This window comes from Mobula hypostoma, chromosome 13 (assembly GCF_963921235.1).
Source record: "Mobula hypostoma chromosome 13, sMobHyp1.1, whole genome shotgun sequence".
Taxonomy (NCBI): domain Eukaryota; kingdom Metazoa; phylum Chordata; class Chondrichthyes; order Myliobatiformes; family Myliobatidae; genus Mobula; species Mobula hypostoma.
This window is the reverse complement of record NC_086109.1, coordinates 95,960,182-95,974,895: the sequence shown is the minus strand read 5'-3', so window position 1 is coordinate 95,974,895 and position 14,714 is coordinate 95,960,182. Positions and strand designations below refer to the sequence as shown.

The window sequence follows — 14,714 nt, the reverse complement described above, 5'->3', positions numbered from 1 at the left end:
GTACCTCAGAAACTGCTGACCTTTCTGGGATTTTCACACACAACAGTCTCAAGATTTTTTACAGAGCATGGTGCAAAACACATCCAGTGAGTGGCAGTTCTATGGGTGAAAATGCCCTGTTAATGAGAGAGGTCAGAGGAGAATGGTCAACCATTTCAAGCTGACAGGAAGGTAACAGTAACTCAAATAACCACACGTTACAACAATGGTGTACAGAAGAGCATCTCTGAACATGCATGTCAAACCTTGAAGAAGATGAGCTCCAGCAGCAGGAGACTATACCAAGTTCCACTCCTATCCTAATAAAGCAGTCACTTAGTGTATATATATTATTTATTAAAGTCATTGAAAAGTACAGCACAGAAACAGACTGAACCATTTTAGATTTACAGAAAATTATTATTATATTATACAATATAATATTTATATATACTCAAACAAAAGGGAGAGATTGGCGGGAGGAGAAGATGGCGGCGCGCCATGCATGTGCAGCCTTCCGGTGAAAAATGATATCGTATCTGTTAAATAGGGGCCGTGGACAATTTCTAATTTGATGGAGAATGGATGTGAAAGCACAGAGGAACATCTGGAGAAATTTCTGAAACGCCCGTTCGCTGCTGTCGTTACTGTGTGGTCAGGAATCTTTCGGAGGGTAGGCCTCAAAATCCCCAGCCTTGCCTGCTTTTGGCAACCGAGAAGGAGGTCGAATCGTTCCGACAGAGATGGCGCTCAGTACTCGGTGTCGGAGAGCTAATCAGAGCTCGAAGTTTTCGGATGACTCAGAGTCAGATTGTGGTCAGCACGGCAGAGAGAGTTTTTCTTCCTTCTCCCGTCTGCGTGAGATGTGGGACATTTGAGAAACTTTGAACTTTACTGTGCTCACGGACTTCTTCATCAAGTTATGGTATTGCTACACTGTTTGTAACTATATGTTATAATTATGTGGCTTTGTCAGTTGTTTCAGTCTTGGTCTGTCCTGTGTTTTGTGGTATCACACCGGAGGAAACAATGTATCATTTCTTAATGCATGCATTACTAAATGACAATAAAAGAGGACTATGTATCTTCATAATCATAATAATAACAAAGGTCTCAGCACTAAACCCTTGAAATACCAATGGCCACAGACCTCCAATGAGAATTACACACCTCCATTACTAACCTGGCTTCTGTGGCCAAGGCAGTGTTTAAATGTAACAAAGCGTTTGTAATGATGTGTCAGGAAGATGTTTTCCCGTTGCTATTCAATACTTAAATAGCTTAACAACTTTAGTAATCAGCAAGATAAAACTGAAGCAGAGTTGACAATTCTTTTGTGTGAAAAGCAAGGTGAGAAATTTCCCCCACAACTCTGGATCTGTAGATCTATATCAGAGGGCATAGAAATTGTAATAAATGTCCATATATATAAACGGAAACGATACACTGCTCACAATTCATTCCATTTTCTCATTATGGCTGAGTGAACAGAATAGAAAGACCTTGTGTGGCATCAGTCCACACTGAGAACCGCCTATGCAGAAGCAATGATTTATGTTTTATGTGTTAGTTTAATGAAAGTGAACTCATTCACTGCAGGAATGAATCTGGAGCGCTCGTACACAACGATTCTATTTTGACAGATGCCGGAAGCCAAACAGACTTTGCTGATTTCACCCTCTCACACATCTTTCGACTTTCATCTGACGAGTACCACCTCTCAGGCAATACTTGGGCCACTGAAACTGCGATATGGCCAGGAGTCCGCAGCTAATATATTGGCAGGAAGCAAACACACCCACCTTTGACACAAATCTCTTTAGATCCTTTGTTTATACAAATTACTGACCTCATACTTGTTTGTAGGCCCTATCCATGACTAGCTTAACTCGAGGTAACCTGATTGAACACAGGGGATCTAACCAGAGACCTGCATAACCAGAGTGAGAAACTAATGTGAAAAAAGCGACTAACAACATTGCTCTCCTTATTGAACTGAGTGGCTCCCTCTTGTACTTTACTTATATGCTAAATAACTTACCAATTTGCAACACACATTAATTTTTTTTAAATGCTCACTGTTACTTCTCACCCTCCAATCCCCATTTATGGTTCTAACTCACTTCCCCACTTCTGGGAGACAAAATCTGACCTATTTGCTGGTCTCCCGGTCTTTTCCATGTCCAGAGTCCATCCAAGTCACTAACTCATAGCCATCTGTTAACCTCGTCTTCGTCCAATGCCAGCCCTACCGAGCACATATAACCTTACACTTCTCAGGTACCTCTTCCTCCTATCTCCTGGGCCCCATACTTCCCTGTTCCCAGCCTTAAACTTCACCTTCCCTACAAAAGACCCCAACATTCCACCCCACCAGCAGTCTCTCCCTAACCAGGCCTTAAACTTGTCCCCAATTTCTAACTCTCCTGACCTCAGACTCTCTCTGTATCTCTGTCTAAACTTAGACCATAAGACATGGGAGCAGAATTAGGCCATCAGCCCATCGAGTCTCCTCCGCCATTCCATCATGGCTAATCCCGGATCCCACTCAACCCAATACACCTGACTTCTCACCATAATCTTTGATGCCTTGACTATTCAGGAATCTATCAACTTCTGCTTTAAACATACCCATGGATTTGGCCTTCACCACAGTCTGGAGAAGAACATCCCACAGATTCACTACTCTCTGGTTAAAAAAATAATTCCTCCTTACATCTGTTCTAAAAGGTTGCCCCTGAATTTAGAGGCTGTGCCCTCTAGTTCTGGGTACTCCCACCATAGGAAACTTCCTCTCCACATCCACCCTATCTAGTCCTTTTAACATTCAGTAAGTTTCAATGAGATCCCCACCCCCAACCCCACATTCTCCTAAGTTCCATTTGGTACAGGCCCAAAGCTGTCAAACACTCATCATATATTAAACCCCTCATTCCCAGAATCATCCTCGTGAACCTCCTCTGGACTCCCTCTGATGACAACACATCCTTTCTGAGATATGGGGCCCAAATTGTTCACAATACTCCAAGTTCGGCCTGACTAGTGTCTTATAAAGCTTCAACATTATTGCCTTGTTTTTATATTCTATTCCCCTTGAAATAAATGCCAACATTGCATTTGCCTTCTTTACCACACACACAATCTGTGAATTAATCTTCCGGGAGTCTTGCAAGAGGATTCCTAAGTGCCTTTGAACCTCTGATGTTTGAATTTTCTCCCCATTTAGATAATAGTCTGCACTATTATTCCTTTTACCAAAATGCATTATCATACAATTTCCCAACACACTATTCCATCTGCCACTTTTTTTGCCCATTCTTCCAACTTGTCTAAGTCCTGCTGCAATCACATTGCTTCCTCAGTACTATCTACCCCTCCACCTATCTTCTGATCATCAGCAAACTTTGCCACAAAGCCATTAATTCCATTATCTAAATCATTGACAAACAATGTGAAAAGCAGCAGTCCCAATACTGACCCCAGAAGAACACCACTAGTCACTGCAGCCAACCAGAAAAGGCCCCCTTTATTCCCAATTACTGCCTCCTGCGTGTCAGCCATTCCTCTATCTGTGCCGGTATCTTTCCTGTAGCATCTTAGGATTTTATCTTGTTAAGCAGCCTCATGTGTGGCACCTTATCAAGTGCCTTCTGAAAATCCAAGTAAATGATATCCACTGCCTCTCCTTTGTCCACCCTGCCTGTTGCTTCCTTGAAGAACTCTAACAGATTTGTCGGGCAAGATTCCCCTTTACATAAACCATGCTGACTTTGACTTATTTTATCATTAGTGTCCAAGTACCCTGAAACCTCATCCTTAATAATAGACTCCAACACTTTCCCAACCACTGAGATTAGAGTAACTAGTCTATAATTTCTTTTCTTTTGCATTCCTCCCTTCTTAAAGAGATGAGTGACATTCTCCTTCAGGACCATGCCAGAATCAAAGGATTCTTGAAAGATCATGACCAATGCATCCATTATCTCTTCAGCAACCTCTCCTAGGACTCTGGGATGTAATCCATCTGGTCCAGGTGATTTATCCACCCTAAGACCTTTGAGTTTGCCGAGCACTTTTTCCTTTGTAATAGCAATGGCACTCACTCCTGCTCCCTGACACTCACAGACCTCTGGCACACTGTTAGTGTCTTCCACATTGAAGACTGATGCAAAGTACTCATTAAGTTCATCTGGCATGTTTGTCCCCCATTACTACCTCACCAGCATCATTTTCCAGAAAAAGCAGGATCTCCCAGTGGCCACACATTTTAATTCCACATTCCATTCCCATCCTGATATGTCTATCCATGGCCTCCCCTACTGTAAAGATGAAGCCACACTCAGGTTGGAGGAACAACACCTTATATTCCGTCTGGGTAGCCTCCAACCTGATGGCATGAACATCAACTTCTCTAACTTCCGTTAATGCCCCACCTCCCTCTCGTACCCCATCTGTTACTTATTTTTATGCACACATTCTTTCTCTCACTCTCCTTTTTCTCCCTCTGTCCCTCTGAATATACCTCTTGCCCATCCTCTGGGTCCCCCCCCCACTTGTCTTTCTTCCCGGACCTCCTGTCCCATGATCCTCTCGTATCCCTTTTGCCAATCACCTGTCCAGCTCTTGGCTCCATCCCTCCCCCTCCTGTCTTCTCCTATCATTTTGGATCTCCTCCTCCCCCTCCCACTTTCAAATCTCTTACTAGCTCTTCCTTCAGTTAGTCCTGACGAAGGGTCTTGGCCCGAAAGATCGACTGTACCTCTTCCTAGAGATGCTGCCTGGCCTGCTGCGTTCACCAGCAATTTTGATGTGTGTTGCTCATTTCCCAGTGGTTCAATATCAACTCTCACTTCCTTTTTACTCTTTATGTAACGAAATTCAATAAAAAATAAATTACCAAAAAAAAGAAAAAAACTTTCAGTATCTTGCTTTATATTATTGGCTAGTTTGCCCTCATATTTCATCTTTTTCTTTCTTATAGCTTTCTCAGTTGCCTTTTGTTGGATTTTAAAAGCTTTTCAATCATCCAACTTCCCACTGAATTTTGCTACTTCATATGCCCTTTCCTTGGCTTTTATACAGTCCTTAACTTCCCTTGTCAGCCACGGTTGGCTACCCCTGCTGTTTGAGAAACTTCAGCCACCTCTGCTCTTCCATCATCCCCACCAGTATCCTCCTCCAATCCACCTGGGCAAGCTCCTCTCTCATGTCTCTGTAATTCCTTTTATTCCATTGTGATACTGATACATGTGACTTGTGCTTCTCCCTCTCAAACTGCAGTATGAATTCAATCATATTATGATACTGCCTGCTAAGGGTTCCTTTACATTAAGCTTCCTAATGAGATCTGGGTTATTGCACAGCACCCAATCAAAGATAGCCTTTCCCCTAGTAGGTTCAAGGACAAGCTGCTCTGAAAAGCCATCTCATAGGCATTCAACAAATTCCCTCCCTTATGATCTGACACCAACCTGAATTTCCCAATCCCCTTGCATATTGAAATCCCCCATTACAATTGTGACATTACCCTTATTACATACCTTTTCCAGCTCCCTTTGCAATCTCAAACCCACATCTTGGCTACTATTTGGAGGCCTATATATGATTCCCATAGTGTTTTTTTACCCTTGCAGTTTCTTAACTCCACTCACAAAAATTCAACATTCTCTGACCCTATGTCACCTCTTTCTAAAGATGTAATTCCATCTCTTACCAACAGACCCACACCAGCGCCTATGCCTTCCTGCCTGGCTTTTCAATACAAAACATATCTTTTGATGTTAAGCTCCCAATGATGACCTTCTTTCAGCTATGACTCAGTGATGCCCACAATATCATACCAACCAATCTCTAATTGCACCACGAGTTCGCCCACACCTTCAGTCCTGCATTCTTTTCCCCTTTGAATTTTGCCTCTGTGGTACAATTTAACTCTTTGTGCTGTCTGCATTTGTACATAATCATTGGCTTGTCCTTCCTTACATTCATACTGCACCCATCATCTACCTGTAAACCTGCTGGCTCATCGTCAGCTCCATCATCCTGGTTCCCATCTCCCTGCCAAATTAGCTTAAACCACTCCCAACCACTCTAGTTACCTGTGTGCAAGAATACTGGTCCCCTTCAGGTTCAAGTGTAACCCATCACTTTTGTACAGGTCACACCTGCCCCAGAAGAGGTCCCAATTATCCATAAATCTGAATCCCTGCCCCCACTCCAATTCTTCAGCCACACATTTATGTGCCACCTCATTCTATTCCTATCCTCACTGTTGTGTGGCACAGGCAGCAATCCCAAGATTACTGCCCTTGAGGTCCTGCTTCTCAGCTTCCTTCCGAACTCCCAGTATTCTGTTTTCAGGACCTCCTCCCTTTTTCTACCTATGTCGCTGGTTCCATTATGTACCACAACTTCTGGCTGCTCACCCTCCCTTTTCAGGATATTGAGGACGCGTTCAGAAACATCATGGACGCTGGCACCTGGGAGGCAAACTACAAATTGTGTTTGTTTTTTCTGGCCACAGAATCGCCTATCTGTCCCCCTAACTACAGATTAGCAGATGCCTTGTTCTTAGGATAGTCACAATCTGCATTTCAGGCTCAAATGTATAATCAGAATCAGAATCAGGTTTATTATCACCGGCATGTGACGTGAAATTTGTTAACTAAGTAGCAGCAGTTCAATGCAATACATATATAGAAGAGAAAAAAATAAATAAAATTTAAAGATAAATAAATAAGTAAATCAATTAGAGTATTCATATATTGAATAGATTTAAAAATGTGCAAAAAACAGAAATATTTTATATTTTAAAAAAGTTAGGTAGTGTCCAAGGGTTTAAGGTCCATTTAGGAATCAGATGGCAGAGGTGAAGAAGCTGTTCCTGAATCGCTGAGTCTGTGCCTTCAGGCTTCTGTACCTCCTACCTGATGGTAACAGTGAGAAAAGGGTTCTGGAGGTCCTTAATAATGGATGCTGCCTTTCTGAGACACCACTCCCTGGAGATGTCCTGGGTACTTTGTAGGCTAGTATCCAAGATGGAGCTGACTAGATTTACAACCCTCTGCAGCTTCTTTCGGTCCTGTGCAGTAGCCCCTCCGTACCAGACAGTGATGCAGTCTGTCAATGCTCTCCACGGTACATCTATAGAAGTTTTTGAGTATATTTGTTGACATGCCAAATCTCTTCAAACTCCTAATGGAGTATAGTCACTGTCTTGCCTTCTTTATAACTGCATCGATTTTTGGGACCAGGTTAGATCCTCTGAGATCTTGACACCCAGGAACTTGGAAACTGCTCACTCTCTCCAATTCTGATCCCTCTATGAGGATTTGTATGTGATCCTTTGTCTTACCCTTCCTGAAGTCCACAATCAGCTCTTTTGTCTTAATGACGTTCAGTGCCAGGTTGTTGCTGTGGCACCACTCCACTAGTTGGCATATCTCATTCCTGTATGCCCTCTCATCACCACCTGAGATTTTACCAACAATGGTTGTATCATCAGCAAATTTATAGATGGTATTTGAGCTATGCCTAGCCACACAGTCATGTGTATATAGAGAGTAGAACAGCGGGCTAAGCACACACACCTGAAGTGCACCAGTGTTGATCGTCAGCGAGGAGGATATGTTATCACCGATCCGCACAGATGTGGTCTTCTGGTTAGGAAGTTGAGGATTCAATTGCAGAGGGAGGTACAGAGGCCCAGGTTCTGCAACTTCTCAATCAGGATTGTGGGAATAATGGTATTAAATGTGAGCTACAGTCGATGAACAGCATCCTGACATAGGTGTTTGTATTGTCCAGTTGGTCTAAGGTCATGCGAAAAGCCATTGAGATTGTGTCTGCCGTTGACCTATTGTGGCGATAGGCAAATTGCAATGGGTCCAGGTCCTTGCTGAGGCAGGAGTTTAGTCTAGTCATGACCAACCTCTCAAAGCATTTCATCACTGTAGATGTGAGTGCTACCAGGCAATAGTCGTTAAGGCAGCTCACATTGTTCTTCTTTGGCACTGGTATAATTGTTGCCTTTTTGAAGCAAGTGGGAACTTCTGCCCATAGCAGTGAGAGGTTGAAAATGTCCTTGAATATTACAGCTAGTTGGTTGGCACAAGTTTTCAGAGCCTTACCAGGTACTCCATCAGGACCTTCTGCCTTGCAAGGGTTCACTCTCTTTAAAGACAGCCTAACATCGGCCTCTGAGACAGAGATCACAGGGTCACCAGGTGCAGCAGAGATCTTCACAGCTGTAGCTGTGTTCTCCCTTTCAAAGCAAGCATAGAAGGTGGTGAGTTCATCTGGTAGTGAAGCATCGCTGCCATTCATGCTATCGGGTTTCGCTTTGTAGGAAGTAATGTCTTGCAAACCCTGCCAGAGTTGTAGTACATCCGATGTCACCTCCAACCTCGTTTGAAATTGTCTCTTCGCCCTTGAAGTAGCCCTCCGCAAGTCACACCTGGTTTTCTGGTTCGGGTCAGAATGCCACAGATCTAACCTTCAGTAGACGACGTACCTCCTGGTTCATCCAAGGCTTTTGGTTTGAGAATGTACAGTAAATCTTTGCAGGCACACACTCATCCACACGGGTTTTAATGAAGTCGGTAACAACTGCAGCATACTCATCCAGATTCGAAGATGAATCCCTGAGTACAGTCCAGTCCACCAATTCAAAGCAGTCCTGTAGGTGCTCCTGTGCTTCCCTTGTCCATACCTTCTTGGTCCTCACTGCTGGTGCTGCAGTCTTCAGTCTCTGCCTGTACTCAGGGAGTAGAAATACAGCCAGGTAAGCAGACTTCCCAAAGTGAGGGTGTGGAATAGAACGATAGGCATTCTTGATGGTGGTGTGACAATGGTCCAGTGTGTTGTTTCCTCAGGTATTGCATGTGATCTGTTGATGCTAATTGCTCAGCGATTTTTTTCAGACTGGCCTGGTTAAAATCTCTCAAAACAATGGTGAAGGTGTTAGGGTGCGCTGTTTTGTGCATGTTGATCCCATTGCTCAGATCATCCAAAGCCTTCTTGACATTGGCCTGAGGTGGAATGTATACTGCTACCAAAATGACCCTGGAGAATTCCCATGGTAGGTAACAAGGACGGCACTTAACTGCTAGATATTCCAGGTCTGGTGAGCAGAATTGGGACAGCACTGATGTATTTGTGCACCAAGAAGAGTTGATCATGAGGCATACTCCTCCACCTCTGCTTTTGAGAGACTCTGTGGATCTATCCTGACAGTGTATAGTAAACTCGTCGATCTGAATCACTGCATCTGGTATGGAAGGGGTTAACCAGGATTCCGTGAAATAAAGGACACATGCGGTCCTAATGTCCCTCTGACTCAGCACCCTAGCTCTGAGATCATCGATTTTATTCACCGGAGACTGCACATTTGCCAGCAAGATAGTTGGTATAGGGTGTTTAAAACCCCGTTTCCTTAAACGCACTTGTGACCCCGCTCTGCACCTGCGCTTCCTCCGAGGTATTCTACGGGCAATTCCGACTACAATTGGTGCTGTTTCCGTCAGGTTTAAGCAGCGCTAGTTCATTTAAATGCATTAAGACATCTTTGTTGTCTGTACTGACCTTGGAAGCAGTTGTGCTTTTTGGCTGTATCAGGCTGAAACGGGAATACTTAATCATATCCATTGAGAAAATGGTGGAACACCAATTGGGCGACTTAGCCACCTTCATAAGGTGTGGCCAGTTTGAGTAATCATGTAAGAAGCAATCAGAAAGAAGCCTGGTTAGGTGCAACTTAACTGGTTTTAACAATCATCAAATAGATAAGCAAGCACAATCAAAATGCAACAAGATTCAAGAATCAAATTTATTTATCACACATGTATCCAACCATCAAATCAGACAGTGAAATGTGCCATTTGTACCACAGTCCAATGAAGTGCTGGGGGCAGCCCACAAGTTTCACCATGTTTCCGATGTCAACACAGATTGGATGAACAATGAAAATGTAAAAAGCAATGCACTTTCTCACTGTTGTCTTTGCTGCAGATACTTCTTCCGGTGATTTCTCCGAAGGAGCTGCGACAGTGACTGGATAATGTGGCAGTTTAGCAGAGATCTTTCACCATCAGCAGAGAAGGTTTACATATCAACTCAGGCAGATAAAATGCCCGTCTCCCCATTCTCTGCCTCCATCCACTGACAGACGAGCCTGGGTCAGTCTCAGTCAGTCCGCTGAGCATATTGATAACATCAACACATTGCTCGTAATGTGGAAGGAAAATTTGAAGCTTCAGGCAACAGTCAAAAATGTATCAGAGGTACAGACGGCCCAGTGAATTTGTGCATGTGAACATTTCTCTATTCAGGACATTTACAGCAGCAGGTGCGTAAAAAGGGCCCGGCGGATCATTGGGGACTCTAGCCACCCCAACCACAAACTGTTTCAGCTGCTTCCGTCTGGGTAAACGGTACCGCAGCATTAACGGCAGGACCAACAGGCTACAGGACAGCTTCTTTCACCAGGCCATCAGATTTATCAATACACATTGAACGGATTGCGTACCTGACTGTACGTATATGCATACAAAACAATTATGTACACAATCTTTTAGTCTGGGGAATATCCTCCCACATTTATTACTTGTACACTGCGACAGGGACGCAACATAAAGATGTTTACTCCCTCATATTGTGAAATGGATGTAAGAAATAAAATAAATTCTAACTCTAATTTCAATTCAGGTGTATTTTTGTTTCATTCAAGCTATTTTATGGTTTTTTTTACAATTGCTAAAAACGTTAGATGCCATCATTGAAGTGCTTTCTTTTACCTTTCAGAACTGTCAGTGATAAGCACACAGATACTCAAAGTTCTAAATTAAAAGAAAAATGACTCTGCTCTTCACCTGCATGTACAATTGTCTAAAGGTTATGAGAGAAAATAAAGTTTGGCTTTTATTGCTTCTGATGCTTTCCCAATAGAATGCAAGTTCAGTGACAACACATCTCTCATTTTGTCTCTGGAGGTGGCTTTGGCTTCCTGTCGGCACCCTACCTGTGTCACTGCACCAGACAAGGAGGAGGGGAAAGTCAGGCAGCAATCAATAACATTTGAGTAAATCAAACAATAGAAATGGAAGGATTCACAATGTCTTCTATGAATGAATGAGTGACCTTCACGTGATTCCTCGTGTTAATAAAGACAGACAGCACAAATTTATACTTAATATAATATTCCAGTTGCCTCCAATTTTTCCCATTCCTCTTTGTTAATCTCTAGATTTCCTGAACTAAAAGTTCAGTTTTTAAAGCAATTAATTTCACAAGCATAGACGAATTAAAACATAAAGCTCCTTTCTTAAATTTAATGACAATTTTTCTACTGTTTCTTTTCTTCACTGGTCAGGTAGTCTGTTAGAATCCCTGCTTCGTGCGTTAATGCAATCCTATCAAACATTTATAATTTTCCTTCAGTGTACATGAAAAGGTCACAGGGAGACTTTGGCTGAAATGTGCTGAGTCTTAACACTTGCAGGTCTCACTGAAATTGTTTTTGTAATCATTCAGAATCAGATTTAATATCATTGGCTTCTCTCATGAAATTTGTTGCTATGCAGCAGCAGTACACTGTAATACATGATAATAAGAACTGTAAATTACAACTGTATATACATTGTAAAAAGTTAAATTACAATACGGAGTATATATACATTGTAAAAAGTTAAATTACAATAAGGAGTATATATACATTGTAAAAAGTTAAATTACAATACGGAGTATATATACATTGTAAAAAGTTAATTAAACAAACAGTGCAAAAAGAGAGAAAGAAAAGTAGTGTTCATGGGTTCAATGTCCAATCATAAATCTGATGTCAGAAGGGAAGAACCTGTTCCTAAACCGTTGAGTGTGTGCCTTCAGGCTCCTGTACCTCCTCTCTGATGATAACAGTGAGAAGAGGGCATGTCCTGGCTGATGGTGGGACCTTAATGATGGATGCTGCCTTTTTGAGGCATCACCCCTTGAAGATGTCCTGGATGCTGGGAAGGCCAGTGCCCGTGATGGAGCTGACTAAGTTTACAACTTACTACAGCTTATTTTGAGCCTGTGCAGTGCCCCCCCCCCGCCATACCAGACGGTGATGCGGCCAGTTAGAATGCTTTTCATGGTACCTCTGTAGAAATTTGCGAGGACTTTGGTGACATCCCAAATCTCAACAAACTCCTAATGAAATATAGTTGATTTCAAAAAGAGCAGTGGTACTTAGTGCAATTCAACTGCTAGTACTGAGTACCACTGTTCTTTTCCCAAGTACATCAATAGTTCGTGTTTATGTAAATACGAAGAGTAGGAGCAGGCAATCTATTTTTACATAGATAAAAAACAAACAAAACTGCAGATGCTGGTATTCTGCAACAACAGTAACTGCTGGAAAATTTCAGCGGATCAGACAGTACGTTTTATTTATTATTTATTGAGATACAACGTAGAACAGGCCCTTCTAGTCCTTTCAGCCGTGCCGCCCAGCAATTCCCTGATTTAGTCCTGGCCTAATCACAGGACAGTTTACAACGAGCAGTTAACCTACCAATCAGTATGTCTTTGGACTGTGGGAGGAAATTGGAGCACCCGAAGGAAACATACGCAGTCACAAGGAGAACATGCTAACACCTTACAGGCTGCAGTACTGGTGCTGTAAAGCATTGTGCTAACCACCACACTACCATGCCACTCTTTGGGAGGTCAAATGAAATGAGAAAGTAGATCCCAAATATTGTACCTCAAAAAGGCACCCATGGAAAGTGCAACCATCAAATGTCAGATGTTGACTCTGTCAGCCATTGATTCAGTACGTTCACCCTATCCTTTTGCACAATTGCTTCCTGACCAGCAGTTTTTCCAATATTTTCTAACTTTAGGAAGGTAGCAGTCAAATGATTTTTTTACTGTTTCAAAAGCAAGCTCAAGAAGAAGATGCTGAACAACTTGTAATGGATGATCATAAGGAAGTTATGCAGGTTTGTTGGGTCAGTAAAAGCAGGTCTCTGCACCCTTTTGATCTGATATCATTATGTTGAAAAGAAAAATGTAATTAGAACATTTATTGAGGTAAATGCGCATTGTTTTCTCATGATTGAAGACACTTTCAAGCTTTGTCAGTTCTCACGATAGGGGACTATGTTTGTTCACGTTGATCTGTAACAGAGCAATGCAACTGGATAGTCTTAGAAATGGTTCCAAACTACATCATAATTTAAAAATACCAAACTCAGAAATATGCAAAAACATGAAAGGACCGGTAATGCAATACCCCCAATTTAGAAGATGCAATATCGTTATTAAGATGGCATGGGTGGTTAAATGAATCAATCAATCAATGTCGGTATTAATATGGAGAATGTGCTTAGCCGTTCCTTTACCAATGCCACGGGCCAACAAAAATGCTGCAGGTAGCAATTTTGGTGTAATATTAACTAATAGCTGATGTATTTTCCTTTTTTTAACTTTCATTTTGATTTATTTTAAAGCCTGCTTTTCCTTTTAATGGATGCCTCTTTAATACTCGCAAACGTTCAGTCAATAGCCTACATCTCTTGGACCTATGCTCATATCTGGTCCTGACTAATGGAATAAAAACCTTCATATCTTAATGACTATAAAAGTCTGCAATGAACTGAATTTATTACACATTATGCTTAATTCCTGCTGTGCTTTCGTATGTATCCTTAAATAATTATTAACCTGGAATCTGACCAGCAGAGACTACAAGACTGGCCATTGTGAGAAGAGGGATCATTGTGGACGTCCTCTGGTTCTGGATCACTCAAGATGAAACACCCCGGGCCTGACTCCAGAAAAGGGAGGTTTAGCTTAGATTTAATAAGAGGAATCGTGCAGCAATGTCCTGATTGCTTTTGTGGGATTGAAGAACATTCTGCTCCTCCTCCTCTATGAAAAGAAATAACTCTTCCAGGCTCCATTCAGGCAGAAGCACCATTCTGAGAGATGAGATTGTTGCCTTGAACTGAATGAACAAACAAGATTGAGGATTCAGTAGTAAGAGGTGTTCTGCCAGAGAAAATGAGTAGAAAATGAAAATGAAGTGTTCTTTCACTTGTCACTGCCTGTGCTTGGAGGTTACAAACAGAAGTAAGGGAAATGTAAATGAACAATCAAGTTTGACACACACAGTACTTTGCAAAAGCCTTAGACACACACACACATTATATATATATAGCTAGGGTACCTAAGACTTCTACACAGTTCTGTATTTGTTAATGTGTAGTAAAGAGAGAGTTCATAAATCCAGTGGGAGCAATGGATGTTGGGAATGGTGAGGGTTGCCCGTCACGGGAGGGGTGTGGGATAGGTGGCAGAGAAGGAGTGCCAGCACCTTGGTTTGACGCCGGTGCAGACACACGCAGCCCTGAGACACCAGGCTCGTTCGATTCCCACTGCAGGCTGTAAGGAATTTGAACGTTCTTCTAGCGACCATGGGGGTTTCTTCTGGGTGCTCTGGTTTCCTCCCAAATTACAAAGACATACAGGTTAGGGTCAGTAAGTTATGGGCATGCTATGTTGGCAACGGATGCATAGCAACACTTGCAGGCTTATCGGCACAATTCTTGCTGATTTAATTTGACACAAATGACCCATTTCACTATATGTGTTTGACGTACATGCAACAAATAAAGCTAATCTTTTTCTCTATGCCATCAGATTTCTGAATGGACAATGACCCTATTGACACAACCTCAGTATTTTTTCCTCTC

The 14,714-nt window shown here is 42.3% G+C and overlaps 1 protein-coding gene across 4 annotated transcripts in view; it reads right to left on the bottom strand.

Moving 5' to 3' along the window:
- megf11 (multiple EGF-like-domains 11) overlaps positions 1 to 14,714 on the bottom strand; it is a 454,053-nt gene that overhangs the window by 167,040 nt on the left and 272,299 nt on the right. The window lies entirely within an intron of this gene.